The following is an 18,305-nucleotide window of genomic DNA, read 5'->3' as shown; positions in this document are numbered from 1 at the left end:
GCTTAGGTCGGCCCTAGCTTGATCCCCAAGCTAGCTTGGCCGGCCCCCTTTAGGTGGGTATAGAAGGTGGGTATAGGTGGGTATAGTACTCTATAATTAAGAGGCTACGATAGGGACTGAGAGGAGGAATTGGTTTTGGTCTCCCGATAAAATTAAGCATCCCGTGGTCGCTCCGAACACACAACTTAATTTTATCAATAATAATTCATTTCACTAGAGAACTATTATTGAACTACCGCACCAATCCCAAATTACATTTTTGGGCTCCTTCTTATTATGAGTGTGTTAGTCTCCCTGTGTTTAAGATGTCGAATGTCCACTAATTAAGTGAGTTACTGACAACTCATTTAATTAATATCTTAATCCAAGAATAGTACCACTCAACCTTATCGTCATGTCGGACTAAGTCCACCTGCAGGGTTTAACATGACAATCTTTATGAGCTCATCTTGGGGGCATTATCAACCTAGATTACTAGGACACAGTTTCCTTCTATAATCAACAACACACACTATAAGTGATATCATTTCCCAACTTATAAGGCTTATTGATTCATCGAACTAAATCTCACCCATTGATAAATTAAAGAAATAAATGAGTTACTGAGCTTACTAAATCTCATTTATAAGTGCACGCAAGTCCTAGAGTCTCATGCTGCCGGCTAAGTTATAAGCGAGCTTGCCCTCGAGCTTGTCCTAGACTCTCTTTCCACCCGACTAAATTATAAGTGAGTATGCTCTCATGCCCAAGGTACAAACTCTCATGTCAACCGACCGAGTTATAGGCAAGCATGCTCTTGCGGCCAAGTTCCAGACTCTCATGTTGATCGTCCGAGTTATAAGAGATGCTCACGCGCCCAAGTTCTTGATTCTCTTGTCGACTGATCAAGTTATAAGCTAGCATAATCTCGTGCCCAAGTTCCAGACTCTCGTGTCGACCGATTGAGTTATAAGCGAGCATGCTCTCGCACCCAAGTTCAGACTCTTGTGCCGACAGACTAAGTTGTAAGCGAGCAAACTCTTGTGCCTAAGTCCCAGATTCTTGCGCCTCCCAACTGAGTTATAAGTGAGCTTGCCCTTGTACCTGCCCCAAACTCTCATGCCACCCGGCTAAGTTATAAGCGAGCTTGCCTTCGTGTCTGTTATTGACTCTCGTACTGCTTGTTCCAGCTATAAGCGAGTCTGCCCTCATACCTATCCCAGACTCTCTTGCCACCCGAGCAAGTTATAAGCGAGCTTGTCCTCGCACTTGTTCCAGATTCTTATGCCTCCCAGCTGAGTTATAAGTAAGTTTGACCTCACACTTGTCCCAGACTCTCATACTGCCAAGCTGAGTTATAAGCAAGCTTGCCCTCACACCTGTCCCAGACTCTCGTGCCACTCAATTGAGTTATAAGTGAGGCTTCCCTTGTACCCAAGTCCTAGACTCTCATGCTGCTCGGTGGAGTTATAAGCGAGCTTGCCCTCAGGCCTGTCCCAGAGTCTCATGCCACTCAGTCGAGTTATAAGGGAGCCTGCCCTCATGCCCAAGTCCTAGACTCGTGTCTCTCAGTCGAGTTATAAACTAGCCTACTCTCACACCCAAGTCCTAGACTCTCATACCGATCAGTCAAGTTATAAGCGAGCATGCTCACATATCCAAGTTCCAGACTCTCATGTCGATTGGTCAAGTTATAAGTGAGCATATTCTCACGCTTAAGTCCAGACTCATGTACTAATCAACTGAGTTATAACAGAATTTTCCCATGTATTTTGGCCATCTAGTCATACGGTCACTTGACCAATATTACCCAAATGGGAGATAGTCGAGTCACGCACCATGCGAATACACTAAGGCAGAGAAGTGCAAAATAACATGAAGATCTAGTCAATCGGGCTTGCAGCCTCTTTCGACTAGACTTGAATGGGAGGCTAGTGATATGGCAAATAAGGTGGGACCTCCGAAGTTCAAGAAAGTTGGCTGATGTGGTAGTGAAAGTCAAGGAGTGGTTAACACTAGGAGCTCGCATGAGCGCGCAGCTCGGCAGAATAGCTTAGTCGATCAGACCTTCATCTGATTGGATCCCAAGTCCCCCTAACAGGATGGAAACCTTCTTGGTTCCATTTATAGCAAAGTCCTCATGGTCTGATCGGGTATATTCGATATAAGGTTCAACCAGACATCATTTTTGAGCTGATGCCAAATTCCTAGTAAAAACCTATGCGGACTCAGAGCCGATCAGATTTATAGGGCTCAGACCCCCATTCAGAAGCAAGGCTCCCAACTTACATTTGCCTTGCTCCAATGCTAGTTAGATCAATGGATCTCAGCTCCCCACTCAGAAGCAAGGCTCCCAGCTTACATCTGCCCATCCCTAGTGTCGGTCAGATCTATGGGGCTCAGCTCTCCACTCAGAAGTAAGGCTTCCAACTTACATCTGCCCTGCCCTAGTGTCAGTCAGATCTACGGGGCTCGACTCCCCCACTCAGAAGTAGGGCTCTCTACATATGGTCGGCGGGCCAAAAGTGCCGGTTGGACCTTCCAAAACTTAGCTCCTCATTCTTCAAGTACAAGTCTCTCAGCATATGGCCTATCGGCCCAAAGTGTCGATTGGACCTTGAGGGCTTAGCTCCCCACTTCTCAATGCCAAGGCACACAGTATGTATCGGTCAATTTCCGATCGGGCCTATGGGGCGTAGCTAGCCATTTTTCATGTACAAGTATCTCAGCATTCAGTTGGTCGGCTACAAGGCTAGTCGAACTAGCTCCAGGAGATAATATTGTCAGAGAATCACAATAACCTGTCAAAAAATAAGAGTTACTCATCAAAGAATATTCCATTATTTTGACATATTCTGAAAGTCGACATATTCTATCATCTCATTAATTGTGGAGGTTATGAGAGGCGGTATAAAAAAGGAGATTCCCTCCGTTGGTAAAGGAGACTTTTACATGATACTCGTGCATTTAGACTATTATTCTACTATTCATCTTCTCTTATTTAGCTCGGCTATTTTTCTGACTTAAATGTCGGAGTACTTGCGCCAGGGACCCCTCCCTAGTTCTCGCTCTATCGTCCCCGTGGGTTTTGCCTATGGTGTGTGCAGGTCTGTAGCACCTAGCTTGAAGTCTCTCTTCTGTCAACATTGGAGTCATATAGCTAGTGCGTCATCTCCCCCACTTTCCGACAAGATCAGCATCATTAGTGATAAAATTTTAGGATGTTGCATGACACAAAGATCACCATAGGTAATATGCTAAAATCTTTACACAGTTATCACATTCGACTGAGATCGGCCTCTTCACCCAAGTTTTGTTTGTTCAAACAAACACATGATCTGTGCCTGCAAGATTTAAGTTTTCCACAACCTGCACAATGCAGTATAATAGGCTATTACTCCTGAAGAAGTTGAATCACATGTAAAATAGGGTGATAAGGAAACCAACCTCTCCTCTCAAGAGATCAAGCAAAACTTCCTTCAACTGTTTCAACTCTTCGGTACTTTCAATTCCTTCCTTTATATGCTAGTCACTATTCTAAATGTTAGTAGCCGCTTGTGATTTATCTCCTCCGTGTTAACTCTGGGACAGGTTGGCGGGGGCGTTGGGGGCGAACGTATTCGCCTTTTGCCACAATAAATATGATGATCGAACATCGCCCAAGCCCCCAGCACTAGATTATTTGGTCTTTTGTTAGAATGAGAACCAAACTGCAAAACCAAGTTATGAAATTAGGTGTTAGATACAATGGAGCAAGAAAACATAATTATGTGTTGTGTGTGCAAGAATGCAACATATGGCCATGCTCTCCTTAATTTTTAGGAACTACTCTATTTGAGATGCCAGATTTGGATATGAGCAAAACGAGAACATTTAAATGAAATGCATTAAGAGAAAAAATGATAGAAATAATCAAAAAAGTGTATGAACTTAGTAACTAATGCAATCATTGGGCGAAATGGAGCAGTCAAAGAACAGAAGAGCTAGAACCAACAAATAACATTTATTAAATCACAAACTAACAAAATGTTGAAGGGAAAAAACACAGATGATAAATTCACCAAGAGAGAAAAATTCACTAACCACAAAAAGACTGCAATCACTTTTAAGAGAGAAAAATTCTAGTGAAGTCTCGCCGCGCTCTCAAACGGCCTTACGTTTTCGTTCTGCTTGGTATACTTCACTGCATTTCTTCTCTTAATACGATAAATTTGCATCAGCACAGCATTCAACACATCACTTGTTTTCATGCCATGAAGTATGAGCGTCTACTTAGCATTCTCAACCTGCAAAAGCACAGCATATTAATTGATCCGGTCTAAAATCGAAGAAGATGATGCGTTGGGTAGGTGGTTTTGATGTTAACCGTGAGAACACTTTGAGTTATGAGCAGAGGGCGCCAAGTGATTGAGCGTGTTTAAAAAAAAACGTAGGTGCAAGAAAACATTAGTAACCGAGTCAGGGAGGGGTCAACGGCGCAAGCACCCAAACGCTCAAGTCAGTCAAATGATCGAGAGGAAAAGAAATACAATGAACAGTAGCAATGAACAGTGGGCTCTGAGTGTGTAATATTGCGTAGCGTACCTCCGTCTTTAGAACGAGATCCCTTATATAGTGTCAATTTTCTTTTGTGCACAAATATCAATGTACTAAAAATCAATGGATTAGGAACAAAATTTAGGGACAAATAATTTTCGTCCCAAATCGGCAACAAATTTAGCGACAAAATAAATATTCGTCTCAAAGTAGCAACGAACTTTGCAACCAAATATTTTCATCCCAAACTTAGCAACAAATAATATTTCATTGCAAATTTTGTTGCCAAATTGCAACGAAATTTATTCTAAATCCTGCGACAAATAAAATATTCGTTGGCACTTTTGTAATGAAAATGAGATTTGATGCAAATTCTACGATAAATTAATAATTCGTTACATATTTTACGACGAATTTAAAATTAGTCGTAGAAACTTGATATTTTAATGAAGCCAAATCTAGGACAAATTTAGGATTCGCCCCAAAATCTGGGATGAATCCATGGATTCATCCCCAAATCTAGGATGAATCCCAGATTCATCACATAATTATAAAATTAAAAAGAAAAAGAAAAAAATCAAAAATCCTAAATATAGACCTAGAGATGTCAGAATTTCATGAAACAAGTTTTTATTTGTTTGTGTTATTCTCCTGATCATAAGAATATCTATATCTATAATTTTAACATAATATATTGAGTGTGATGATTTTGTAACACAAATTAGTTCAAATTTAGGTTAAAAAATTATCACACTCAATATATTAGGTTAAAATTATGGATGAGAACATTTTTATGATAAGGAGAAAAATACGAATACATAAAAACTTATTTCATGAAATTTCAACATCTCTATGTCCATATTTAGGGCTTTCGAATATTTTCTCTTTTTTTATTTATACAATTCTAGGACCACTACAACAAAAACCCTCATAGACATCGGTTTTCCACCGGTGTCTATTACATTTTCGACCGATGTCTATGAAGGCGATGTAAAAAGTCTGCCATTTTAGACATCGGTTTAAAACCGGTGTAGTATCACTTAACGACACCGGTGTTCGAATCGATTATTAACCGATGTAGTATCACTTAACGACACTGTTTCATCAACGGTATAAAATCGATGTAATATTAGTTAATAACACCGGTTTTGTAGCGGTGGAAAACCGATGTAATATCAGTATTTTTTAACAGTACAAATTTGATTTTCGAAACAGTAACCAAAAAAATACACAAATATTCTTCATTCAACATTATCCATAAAATACACAAATATTCATAAATTACATAAATATTATTCTTACAACAGTCTCCATAAAATACACAAACATTCTTTTTACATCAAAAGCTAATAGATATCATAATCAAGGTAGAACATTCTTTTAACAACAGATCAAGGTAGAACCGCACTTCAAATGTAATCTAGCATGCATTCAGCCCACTCGAACCGCACTTCATCAATTTCAACTCTGGAGTACTTGAGATTTGTAAACTGTAAAAACACATAAATAATATATTAGTAAACCAAGACTAAAAATCATAGTTGAAAAAGCAGTAAGAGCATCAGGTAACAAGATGACTAATTGGAATGCTTAAAAAGAGAAATATTCATCAATTATCTCAACCACATCATATAGTGATAGATCTATCATTCCTGAGAACTGTTTATCACTAAGAGTACATGGAAATTCAATTCATTAGTAGTCGACCCAAATGACATAACTGTTTATCACTAAGAGTACATGAAAAGTAAATAAATTCCTCAACAGTAATAAAGATGAGTAACATCAATTCATTTATATGATTTCCAATGATACAATAACATCAAAACAAATTTTTATTTTAAGGGGAAAATAGCTAAAATGCTAACTAGTCAACATGAATTTCAACCATATATAGATGCAACCATATATATAAGTAAATAAATAAAAGAAAATAAAAAAATGCATCACATAAGAAAGTATCATGTTACTTACATTGATGGATTCCCATATCATGTTAATCCCAATATATCATAGGAACATTCGTGCAAATGTCTTCTTCAGAATATATCAAACCAGCTGCACTTCATTAGTACTTAAATATTTTTTTTATTTACTCAAGAATTTAGTTTACTACATCATATATCCAGTATTAAGGGAAATTAAGAGTAGAACGTTTTTCTATAGAGAGAACACAACGCAGGCTCTATATGCTCCTACTACATCTTATTCGAAATGTTAAGTTGCTCCAAGGTTCTTGTAGTGCTCCAAACATGGACTCTTAGTAAACTCTTCAATCACCTGATAATTGAAAAGAATCAAACAATTTGTTACCTTCGGTTAGTGATCATGTTGATAGTTTTTCAAGTAGCACAAGTAAACAAGGCACGCTTATTTCAATGCTTGCAATAAGGATCTTCAGTGGTTCACAAGGTATCAGAAAGTTGAATTTGTAGTTACAAATGAAGTAAAAGAATCATATTCAGCTGTCAAAAGATAACTAGGTCCATGCTCTTAGAGAGAACCATACAAAACAAAATGAAAGGTTTCGAACATAAAAAAATTTTAAAAAAAATGTTAGCCATGCCAAGACTGAGATCACTCATCTATCTATCATTTCAACCTAATAAATTAGTTACTTTGGTTTTGCAAAGTCTCCCAATTGTGTAGGAACCTCAGTAGCTTTTATCCCAAGTTCAGAGAAGAAGAATATCAGAACGTTTGTTCAAGTTTGCAGACACACTAGCCTCATTAAATTTGCAAATGCACAACACTTGTACATACAGTGAGAAAGGAATTGCAAATTCTATGGGTACATGATTAGAGTGGCAGTCCTTCATTGGCAATAATAGATAAAAGCTCATACACTGATAATCATTAGTGTGTGTTTGCAAAGAACTCACTGTAGCAGTTCGCCTCTCACTGAAGCATTTGGACTTTTGTAGTTCCTTGTAGAGTTCACCTTTAGCTGCATATTCCAGTATCAAGTAAACTCGAGTCTGTGATACAAAGGAGAATCTAGGTCAACTGAGGTGGCATAAACAAAATTCAGGTTCAATATGCCTACAATCTTTATAAGTCAAGATAGAGCCGAATCTGATCATAGAAGTAACCATAAAAGATATTTCAAATTTAATCAATAATGTAATTCTCTTACCCAATTTAATCAATAATTTAATCAATAATGTAATTTAATCAATAATCTTTGGACCAGTATGGCTTTGGGTTTCAATTTTTACCAGTTGAACCTGACAATCTGGACAAATTTTGCAAACACGGACATATGATCATGTACACAAATGTGGCATGGTATTGACTAATTCAGTAGTGTTTCCTAGAATAGATTAATTATGCTTGAAGCATGTCCCATTTCTAGATGAATTTATCATTTGAATACTCATCATCTAAAATAGAAGGGAAAAAAAAGGCCACATGCAGAAAGTCCACATAAGGAAAAAAAAACCTAGCTAGAAAATATCAGTACAACAGTTATAACTTTTCAATAGTTTAGAAACATTATAGACTAAACCCTATTATGTCTAATTGAAACAAGTTGATCAGGAAGGTTAAAATAAGTTAATCATCTTTTCATATATGTTGGATTTACTATAGAAAACTTGCTGCATTATGCAAAAAAGACATTCAATTGCACTTTACAGTATCTTAAAGTTTTTCAAGAAGAACAAAATACTCTACAAAATACTATTGTATACTTCATAAGTAACTCATATCATACACATACTAAGTGCATAATGAAAGTTGTTAAATTGTAGTTAGTCCAACAGAAATGGCTTCATAATTAGCATCAAGAAGTTCACCAAAACACAAATGATTAGGAAGACTAGCATATGAGGAATAGATTTAAATCATGAAACTTCTGACTCAGAAGGTACATGCTGGTCCAACAAAGTTGTACACAATTTAGTTGTTAAAATAAGTGAGATGAAACGTAAAGCAAAAAAATAGTTATGTGCAGATATACATGTAATAATAAAATCGCTGCATAATTGAACATGCCCAAGATACACAGGATGATGACTCACTAAAATGTTGATGTTGTTGCTCAAATGTTATAACACGAGGAGGAAGGAACCCAAAGTCATACATGATAAATATATAGAGCCGAACCTAATCATAGAATTAACCCAAAGTCATACTATGCAATCTTAAACACTTAAAAGAGAAACATTTTATCACCTGTTTGAGACCAATAATGTAATTCTCTTCCATGACTTTATCCCAATCAAACCTCTCTGCCAAACCATTTAGCAAGTCTGTGATCTGCTCATAATTCATTGGGCGCAAAGTATCGACTTCAAAACCAAACTTTTCATGTTCAGTACCAATTCTGTTTCAGCAAAAAAAACATACAAGTCATCATAACAATTGACCAACGAGAGTGAAACGTCTCTTTAAACTTCAAAGATAAACAAAGAGGCATCCCTTCCATATGGAATAGAAAAAATGAAACAATTCAATAAGTACAAGGAAATTAATTTTCATAAGAAACAACATCGATAAACTATTGATTCCTAGAGGCCAACTCCATGGATCTTTTCTCAACATTGACCTCTATGCAAGGAAATGAATGGAAAAAAAAAACAAGTTCATAAACAAGGAGCCTTAAATAAGGAAATAAAGCAGTTTATTCAGGGTACAATAAATGGACAAGATTAATTTGCAATATTAATACGAAGGAAAAAAATCTTCTTTGTTCCTGTACTTCACAAGGATACTAGGACAGTAACTAATACAACCAGCCAAGTCTTCCTCGACTTAGATAATTAACAGGATATGTATTTAGTTCCTACAGAATTCCATATACTAATCATTCAAAGAAAACTTAAAAAAAAAACATAATAATTGGAAAGGAGAAACAAAATCACATCAATAGAGATCCTGTATAAACTTCTGTACACCAAATGCATGATCAGAGGCAATCCATATTTATCCACCAACGATCCCAGGAAGGACTAGCAGGCATAGCAGAAAAGCCAGATGAAGAGTATATACCTCCATTTCTCCTTGGGCTTGCAACCCGAAGCGAGATACCTCACGAGATCGGAGTAGAAACCGACACCAAATTGACCAATCATGTTCACATCCACGCCGGCTTGGAGTGCCTCTATGAACTCCTTGGTGCCAGACAGTGCGATAGTGCCCAAATTGTTCACCAGATCTCCTTGGTGCCAGACCGTGCGATAGTGTCCGGTTTTAGTATTGTTCTTGATGAACACTTTCCATGGGCGGGTAGGGTGAGAGGAGGCCTACGTTTTCAGTCACGAAAAGGTAAGGTTTGACTTCATTGAAAGCACAGAGGCGGAGGAGACGTCGAGAGGAGATGGGTGTTCAGGTCGCTGGGACGTGGTCCGCCTCCACGATGCCGTCGCAGGCCACCGTCTTCGCTGCCGTTGTCTCCACCGTTGGGTCCGGCAAGCGGAAGGGCATCGTGGGCTGCACGTTCCTTGGGGCCAGCGAATCGGCCAGGCCACTGCGGACTCGGTCGATGGAGGTTGGGGGAGGCAGAGGAAGGCAGCCGCTTGTACATGGCTTTTTACGCTGCCGCGCCTTCGGCGCCAGGACCGAGTGCTTCCCTTCTGGCGGTGTCGATGATGGTCGGGCGGAGGAGGATAATGTGGAGGAGTTTGCTCAGAGGTTGGAGGAATCGATTCTCGAGCTTCAGCAACAACAAGGAAATGGAGGAGACGCATCCCTGTTCTCTGCTTCCTTTTGCCTCAACATGAGCTCGCCGTCGTCGTTGAGCAAGCAAGAGCCTTCAACGGAGCCCCCGTGGGTGTCGGTGAGGCCGGAGCCGCCGGACTGGCCCGGCCAGATCGTGCCGGCAAGCGTGGAGAAGAAGCAGGTGGTTTTGATCCTAATCGGGAGAGAAAGGGGCATCGATCCAAAAAGGGGAAGAGATCCAGGAAGGGGAAGAGGGAGATGAGGCTGAGAGAGATGGTCAGGAGGTTTAGGTTGAGAGAAGCGGCGCGATATTGGTTTAGGTTTGGGGGAACTTTGTGAAGTGTTGTAAATTTTGGCTGGTGGAAAAATTAAATTATTTTTTTTTGGTTCATTAACACCGGATTTTAAAAACCGCTGTTAAAACTGGTGTCTATTAACAAAAAAAGGCACTCATAGACATCGGCTAAAAAACCGATGTCTATGAGCGAAAATCTGCGTTCATAGACACCGGTTTTTGGAAAAACCGGTGTAAAATACTCAAAGACATCGGTTTTTGCTTAAAACTGTTGTTGTTCCACCGATGTCTATGAGGGTTTTTCTTGTAGTGGACGAATCCTGAATTTGTCCCAGATTTAGGGACGAATCCTAAATTCATTCCAGATTTAGGGACGAATTCTGGATTCATCCCAGAATTATAAAAATAATAAAAAAAATCGGAAGCCCTAAATATGGACCTAGAGATGTCAGAATTTTATGAAACGAGTTTCTGTGTTCGTATACATCTCTTGATCATAAAAATGTCATCATCCATAATTTTAATCTAATATATTGAGTGTAGTAATTTTTTAAGAAAAATTTGACTTAATTCATGTAAAAAACACCAAACTCAATATATTAGATCAAAATTATGGATGAGGATATTTTTGTGATCAGGAGAATATTACGAGCACATAAAAACTTATTTCATAAAATTCTGGCATCTCTAGATCCATATTTAAGGCTTCTGATTCTTTTTGCTTTTTTTTATTTTTGCAATTCTAGGACGAATACAAGATTCGTCCTAGATTTATAAAAAAAAAAAGAATCGGAAACCCTAAATATAGATCTAGAGATGTCAGAATTTTATGAAATAAGCTTTTATATGTTCGTACTTTTCTCCTAATCATAAAAATATCCCCCATCCATAATTTTAACCTAATATATTGAGTATGGTAACTTTTAAATCCAAATTTAACCTAATCCATTTTAAAAAATCACCATATGAAATATATTAGGTCAAAATTATGGATGATAATATTTTTATGAACAGAAGAAAAATATGAACATATAGAAACTTGTTTCATAAAATTCTGACATCTCTAGGTCTATATTTAGGGATTTCAAATATTTTTTATTTTTTTTATTTTTACAATTATGATTCGTCCCACAATTGGAGGTGAATCCTGGATTCGTCCCAGATTTATAAAAATTAAAAAAAAAAAATAGAAGCCCTAAATATGGACCCAGAGATGTTAGAATTTCATAAAACAAGTTTATATGTGTTCATACTTTTCTTTTAATCATAAAAATATCCTCATCCATAATTTTAACCTAATATATTGAGTGTGGTGATTTTTTAACCCTCATTTTACCTAATTTATGTTAAAAAATCACCACATGAAATATATTATATCAAAATTATAGATGAGGATATTTTTATGATCAATAGAAAAATATTAACACATAAAAACTTGTTTCATGAAATTTTGACATCGCTAGTTCCATATTTAGTGAAACATATATAGTTTACTATTAATTAAGAAAGTTAATGTTCAACGCATGTTTGTATATATGTTTGAAACCTTAAAAATGGACCTAAAGATGTCAAAATTTCATGAAACAAGTTTCTTTATATTTTTTTTCTGATCATAAAAATGTCCTCATCCGTAATTTAACCAATATATTTCATGCGGTGATTTTTTAACCAGAGTTAGTTCAAATTTGGGTTAAAAAATTACCACACTCAATATATTATGTTAAAATTATGGATGGGGATATTTTTATGATCAGAAGAAAAGTATGAACACATAGAAACTTATTTCATGAAATTCTGACATCTCTAGGTCCATATTTAAGGCGTCCGATTCTTTTTTCTTTTTTTTATATTTGCAATTTTCGGATGAATCTTGGATTCATCCCATATTTGGGGATGTAATTGCCATTACACTGAGCTTGAATAGATGATCGGTTACATAACCCTTTCCTAAAATATTCCATTTTTAGACAGAGCAACTCTGTCTGACTCAGAAACAATACAGAAGTCATGCTTGCTTAATAGTATCTGAACACTAGATTCTTCCAAATCTTCAGAACATACAATACATTATTGAGAGTCAACTCCTTGTCCAAGATCAACTTCAGCACCACTTTTTTTTTAACCCATGGTATCTGAGTTTACTGAGTTCCCCATGAATAGTTTCTTCCTATCTTTGACTTCTTCAAAGTTGTGGAGTATCTCCTTGTTATAGTAGATATGTCTGGTGACACTGATATCAATCCACCATTTCCATGGATTTGAACCCACCAGGTTCAGTTCAGAGACTATAGTGCAAAGGTCGTCCATTTCTGGTCCCTCGTTCAAGTTGACCTCCTGCTTCTTTGACTTTTTGCACTCTGAAAATTTGAGACCGACCTTATCATAGTTGAAACACTTTCCAGAGAACTTCTTCTTGCTTATACCTCATTTGGGTCCCATCTTGTTCATTTTAAGATTTGACCGTGCTCGATCATGTTGGCTTTCACAATAGTTTGAGAGAACAACTTTCTCTCAAAACTCTTGTTGTCTTCCTCATTCAAAGTCTAACAATAAGTTCTTCCACATTCATCTTCTTCTACTTGTGCTTCAGGTAGTTCTTGAAGTCCTCCTAGCCGGGAGGCAGCTTCTCAATGATAGCAGTCACCTAGAAGGTTTCACTCAGAACCATACCTTCTGATTAAATCTCATGTAAGATTACTTGAAGCTCTTGAATTTGGCTAATCACAATAATCAGCCATCTTTTAGTCTAGGAATCGGTCCACGATGAATTTCTTGGCTCCTGCATCCTCCATCTTATACTTCTTGTCTAAAAACTCCCACAGTTTCTTGGTTGTTCTCTTTGTGCTATACCCAGCGTACAATGAGTGGGCAAGACAGTTGAGGATGTAGTTTCAGCATACAAACTTAGAATGGGTACATACCTCCACTGTACCGATGATCTGAATATTATCATCCTCAGCATGCTTAGGAGGGTCCTCGGTCAAGTACCGAGCTAGAGTGAGCGTGGACAAGTAGAAGAGCATCTTCTGCTGTCACCTCTTAATGTTCAACCTAGTGAACTTCTCTAGCCTTTCCCTATCACTAAAAAAAATTAGCATTACTGATGGATTATTCCATCATAGTTCCGTCGGCAGAGGCATGTACCGACGGAAAATAATGTGTTAGCGTAAAATTCGTCGAAAAAGTATACTCCGACAGAATACGAGTTCCGTCGGTAAATATACCTACCAACGGAATTAGGCATTCCGTCGGAAAATATTGTTCGATATATTCCGACGGATTATTAATTCTGTCGATATTCCGTCGGAAATTTTAAAAAAAAAATCATAGGTGTCAATTCATTTTATCTCATAAATTGTATACAATTTTTATACACAAAGAACCATCACAAACGATGGCATTTTTATATATACAAATAATATAAAAAGTTCACAATCCACAAATACATTTTACATTCATACATCCATACATTTCACAATCCAAATAGGAATAGAAAACACATATCTATCCATATCCACAATAGAAACATTCTTACAAACAAAACAATAGAAAAAAAGCTACAATAGTCGGTCATAATCCAAATAGTACATTCATATCTAAAATTACAATAGAAAATCCTATAGAAAGTCAAATATGATAGATTTATATTATATTTATATATAACTAAAAATGTTGCATATATATTATAAGTTTTAATACCTGGATAGTTAGCATGAGCAAATGATGATCATCAATGACAATAGGCCTGGACTCCTGAAATATATAGTAATACAAAATTTAAATATTAGTCTAGTAAATTATCAAATCATAATAAATATATTTTGTATGAGTTATGGATGATAAAAAATCATGAGTTATAGATGATAAAAAATTTAAAGTTATGGTTGAACAAACCTCAAAAAAAAACTAATCATCATGATCTGATGAATCCTGAATCTCTTGTGGCAGCGGGGGAAAATGACCTACGAACGCTCGCATCTGAGTCATGAGAGTATCATGATCCTATTTTCACTTCCGATCATCCTCAGCTCGTTGTCACTCAGCCGCCATCCACTTATTCATCTTCTAATCCATTGAGGCAACTTGAGTATGCAGTTCTTGATTTTTCCCATCTTAAAGACTGCATCTCAGTAAAAGAAGAAGAAGAGGAACAATCATGACCCCTAGGAGTCCTCAAACGATCAAATGTGACTTTGGCTTGGGAGCCAAGGCCGTAGAGGGTGGAGTGTTTTATTCGTCCACAGATAACATCATAATAAATATCATTTAGTGCCTCGGTGGATAGAGACTGTGACTCCCCCTCCCCCACCCTCTGCGGGTGGCTGAGATGCTTGAACAACTCTATCTATCATTTGATCCTGTGTGAAAAAATATAATATGAATATTATTCAATTTAATCACAATTACAAAAGTTAATAATGATAGAAAGTTAAATGTAATAAATTAAATAATCTTACATGTATGGCCTTCGATCTGAGATTGACAAATGTGTCATCCTTCTTCATGTGGGTCTTAAAAAAGACCTCCATACAAGTAGGCTGGCGGGCTAGTTCATGTTCCTGCATACACAAATAATTTAAGACAAAATTATATAAATTTAATAATAAATACAAAATTAGTTTATTTAACTTTAAATTAAACTCACCAGATCCATGGCATGCTTAACAATGGATCTGGATCCTGACGTATATCGAGCAGTTCCGGTGCTCGGGCCACCTGCTCTATATTTCTATTTGTTCTAGCCTTTTCTACATTTTCTTGCCACCTCTCTGCAGTTCAGGTGGTCGTCCATGCACTCCATACCACCTCAGAAACATACGTTGGTCTTGTGCCCATCTTTCTTATGTAGTACATCATGTCTTTGTACAGTTTGGCACAATAGCTATTCCATATGGCTATAAATTGTTCTTGTTGGCCTTCTTCCCATTATACCTTTTCTACAATTATAAGTTGAACATTTAGGATATGAAAGGACAAATATAACATGGAATACCAAATATATTAAATTACTTTCTACAAATTCATTATAGTAAAACGTCTTCATGTCCTGGTCTATATGCCTCCATGTAGTACCAGAAGCGCACACTCTTTCTTTAAATTTTCCAGAGATGTAAGATGTAATCCAGTGGCTATCAGGAACGAATCTGCAAGAAAAAAATATGCATGGCATCAATACTAATAACAAAAAATACTAATAATAAAAAATACTTACGTGTCTCCAACAACTCTAATAACCTTACAGCCACGGGGTGCTACTGCTTACTGCTCAGCCATAATAATATCTACAAAATAATATTACAGCACAACATATATACTAAAGTTTATAAACATGCATGACATCAGTACAAAACAATATGCAAACATAATTTAATTGATGAACAATAATGCTAATATTTTATCATTTTTAACATCTGACTAATCAACAATAACAGTTCCTAAGTCCTCATCACTAGACTCTGTTAGTACAACTTCATCCTCATGGCATCTCTCCATCATCTATCTCCTCGTAAATAACATTAACATCTACAAGTAATTACGATGTAGATTGGCTTGCCAGGAAACTTGAAAATAGAAAGCATCGAATGGTCCATTGTCTGAGCATCATCAGAATTTCTAGGACACTTACGATGTCTGGTCTTCACATTATCAGTAAAATAATAGAAGCAGAAATAAGATGCTTCTTCAACCATATAAGCATTAAATATTGAACCCTCAACTCTTGCTTTGTTACGAATATTATTCTTTAATTTCCTTAAAAATCGTTTGAATTGATACATCCATCTGTATTGCACAGGACCAGCTATTTGTCCCTCGTATGGTAAATGTACTGGAAGATGTTTCATTGAATCAAAAAAACTGGGTGGAAATATACGCTCCAGCTTACATAGTATGAGAGGAATGTCTATTTCTAACCGAAGCATATCATACATTATAATGCACCTCACTGTTAAATATCTAAGAAATAGACTCAATTCTGTGAGTGCTTGACAAACATTATGAGGAAGTAAATCATGGAAAGCTACTGGAATAAGTCTTTGCATGAATACATGACAGTCATGACTCTTCATTCCAAATATTTTTAACCTATTTATATCCACGCATCGAGTCATATTTGAGGCATACCCATCTGGGAATTTTATTTCTTTCAACCAACTACATAAGGCATATTTACCGTCTTTATCCAATGTACAACAAGCCTTTGGAAATTTATTGCTTGTTTCATCCTGATGCAACTCTGGTCTATTGACTAGTTCTTTTAATTCCTCACGTAATTTTGCAGTGTCTTTAGTTCTTCCAAGCACATTCATCACAGTGTTGAAGATATTATCGAAGAAATTTTTCAACATGCATGACATCTAAATTATGTCGAATAAGTAGATACTTCCAATATGGCAACTCCCAAAAAATACTCATTTTCTTCCAGCCACACTTGCACATCCTAACAATGTATTTATTTAACTCATTGGAACTATGTTGAGATACTGGTAGAAATCCATAACTGTCTATTTGTTCAATGATTTTTTCACCTGAAACATGGATTGTTGGAGGAGGTTTTCTGACTACCACATTCTTTAGGAATTTTTTTTTGTTTTGCCTTAAAGGGTGATTAACAGGTAAAAATTTATGATGATTATCAAACCAAGATACTTTCCCACTACAAGATAATGAAAATACATCAGAATTTGTCATGCAGTGTGGACAAGCTAATTTACCAGTCATGCTTCATCCTGACAACATTAAGTATGCTGGAAAATCACTGATCGCCCATAATAATATAGCATGCAATCTAAAATTAGTTTTACTTGCAACATCATAAGTCACTGACCCTATATTCCATAAATCATTTAATTCAGTAATTAGTGGTTGCAAGAAAACATCTATCTTCTCTTTGGAATTGGTTGGACCAGGAATAAGCACAGTAAAGAACGTAAATTCATCTTTCATACACATCCATGGTGGTAAATTGTATGGTATTAATATAGCTGGCCAAGATGAATATTGCTATCCCGACTACCAAATGGTTGAAATTCATTTGCAAAAAGTCTCAATCTCACATTATGTGGTTCCATTGCAAAGGAGTGAAATACAGTATCAAGATGTTTCTATGCAGGGGAATCATAAAGATGACACATAATTCCTCCTTCATGCTCATGTTCATGATGTCACATCATGTGACAAGCTGTAGCGCCAGATGCATATAAGCGTTGAAGTCTAGCAATTAAAGGAAAGTAATACATCACTTTCTAAGCAATATTTTTCTTCTTCTTCTTCCCTGGTATGCGAGTACGATGCTTATAACGAGGGTGAGTATAGATTTTGCATTCACTTAGTTCGTTGTCTTCATTCCAAAATATCATGCAATTGTTTATACAACAATCAATCTTCTCTACAGGCAAACCTAAACCTCTAACCAATTTCTTTATACTATAAAAACTATTCGTCATTATGTTATTAACAGGGAGCAACTCTGTTATTAATTGGCATATGTCATCGTAACATCGTTCTGAAAAATGATGTTATTTTTCCATATTCAATAACCTTGCAGTAGCTGATAATTGTGAATGACCAAAGGGAATGTCTTCCCACACTTCTCTTTCACTAGCCTTTAACATTTCATAAAGTTGTTGATATTCAGGTGTTGGCATTTCGTTGATATTGGAATAATCAACTACAGCATTCATTGCATCGTGAACTATTGATTGCATTCTAATATCATAAGTTGATGATTCAGGCACAGTAAAAGTTGTACCAGATAAAGAACCACCAAGAAGCCAAATTGGTTTATACAAATAAGGCTTTCCGTGACAGTACCAAGTGTAGTAATTTGGCACAA

The 18,305-nt window shown here is 36.7% G+C and overlaps 1 pseudogene; it reads right to left on the bottom strand.

Annotated features, from left to right (window-relative positions):
* Positions 1–3,300: 3,300 nt before the first annotated feature.
* LOC121986801 lies at positions 3,301–8,790 on the bottom strand (annotated as a pseudogene).
* Between the last annotated feature and the right edge of the window lie 9,515 nt (positions 8,791–18,305).

This window comes from Zingiber officinale, chromosome 5B (assembly GCF_018446385.1).
Source record: "Zingiber officinale cultivar Zhangliang chromosome 5B, Zo_v1.1, whole genome shotgun sequence".
Taxonomy (NCBI): domain Eukaryota; kingdom Viridiplantae; phylum Streptophyta; class Magnoliopsida; order Zingiberales; family Zingiberaceae; genus Zingiber; species Zingiber officinale.
Note: the sequence above shows the minus strand (reverse complement) of the source record. Positions and strands in the feature narration are given on the sequence as shown.